The sequence below is a fragment of the Acinonyx jubatus genome, chromosome B2, assembly GCF_027475565.1.
Source record: "Acinonyx jubatus isolate Ajub_Pintada_27869175 chromosome B2, VMU_Ajub_asm_v1.0, whole genome shotgun sequence".
In the NCBI taxonomy this organism is placed as follows: domain Eukaryota; kingdom Metazoa; phylum Chordata; class Mammalia; order Carnivora; family Felidae; genus Acinonyx; species Acinonyx jubatus.
In genome coordinates, this window is record NC_069385.1 from 61867144 (window position 1) to 61868786 (window position 1643).

Consider the following 1643-nt stretch of genomic DNA (forward strand, 5'->3'; position numbering starts at 1 on the left):
GACACCGCTGTGCCCCGCTAGCTCTATACTATTCTAGCATTTGCACCCCCAGACCACACAACCTCTCGAGTACAAGGTTGTGAAGATGCAGGGTGCTTGTGTTGAACCAGAAATGGCTTGACTTAACTCACTTCTCCCGAATCATTCCCAGCCAGCCCTGCGGGGTTTGCCTTCTTACAGAACACACACAGACCCTGTCATCAGGTCCCTGATCCATGTTCAGACAGACTTTGGTTCTCTGTGGGGAGCTGTCTGGTTTCCCTGGTCAATTCGCTTTGCTTCTGGTGGTCACGGCCATTGGCCCCACACACCTCGTTCACCTTGACTCCTCACAGACGGGATTCCTGGGCGAATGACTGAAAAAGGCAGGATTCTTAGGGTGTCTACTGCCTGCTGCCCAGAGGAGCTCACCGCGCACATTGTTCTCCACTGCCTATAAGCAGATGCTGCACACGTCTCCAACTCTCACCCCAGACCTTGCTCCACATTCTCCAGACCCACATACACATATGCCCGTGGGACGCTGCCTGTGGGTGTCTCCACGTGTCCAGATGTGAGCTGTCAACTCTCTTTCTCCCAGTCTACCATTTCTCAGTGTTTCCAAGCCACCGAATGTCTAAGCAAGACCCCTGTAGTCACCTAGTCCTGTGGCTTCTGCTTCCTGAAAACAGTTTAAATGCATCTCCTTCCTCAGCTTGGCCTGAACTTCCGGGGCTGCGGCTTCCCACTAGGTTCCTTCCTTCTGGCCTGCTTCCCCCATACCCATTCTCCACCTTGCTGCCAGGCGAGTCGAGAATTTGGGCGTCATCCTTGTGCAGGGGCCGTGCTAGTCTTCTCTGTATCCTTCCAATTTTAGTACGTGTGCCGCCGAAGCCAACGCCGTCAAGCTACTCAAAAAGGGAAACTGTCCGTGTTGCTTCTGTAGCGTTCAGGACGAAGTACGGGCACAAATGGCTCCCCGTGACCTGGAACCCGCCTCCCTCACCCGCCGTATTTCCCACTGCTGCCCTTCCCATCTTCACACACCAAACTCCAGATCTACCAAGATATGAAATTGCCACTTTGTTTTACCTGTCATTCCACCACTGAAGGAATGATGCTGTGTCAAAAAAAATTTTTTACTGGCATCTTGTGTCTCTTTACACTGATAATAAATGGTTGACTGTAGTTGATTTTTTTCTGTTTTCTCTGCTGAGTGCTTCCTTTTGCCAGACTTTCCCCAAGGAGAGACAGCCAAGGAGAAAGGTGTTCTCTTTCATCTCCTGACGTGGTGGGGGATAGAATGATAAATCAGACACTGACGCTACCCTCAGCGGTAGGTGAGACATGAACACATAAAAACTCTGGCAAAAGATAAATGCTGATAAATACCCCAAGAGAGGGACAAATAAGATGGCTTGGACCCTGTGGTGGGGAGAGTCCTTCCGGCCCAGGAATGCAAGAGATGGAGCCCACTGTGCCTCTCTCCACTGTTCCCCTGCTCTCGCAGTCCTGAAGGTAACGCACTTTTCCAAGTCATGACACTTCCCGAGGGGCCCTCTTCCCAGCACAGAAAGGAGGAAACAGTGTCGTTCATTGGCTAAAAAGGCTTTCAGGAATCTGGAGGTTTAAAAATGGTGGTCCACAGACCATGTGATCTGAGT

The 1643-nt window shown here is 51.2% G+C and overlaps 1 pseudogene; it reads right to left on the reverse strand.

The window, feature by feature from the left end:
• Window positions 1-789: 789 nt before the first annotated feature.
• LOC113598956 (uncharacterized) lies at window positions 790-878 on the reverse strand (annotated as a pseudogene).
• Window positions 879-1643: the final 765 nt, after the last annotated feature.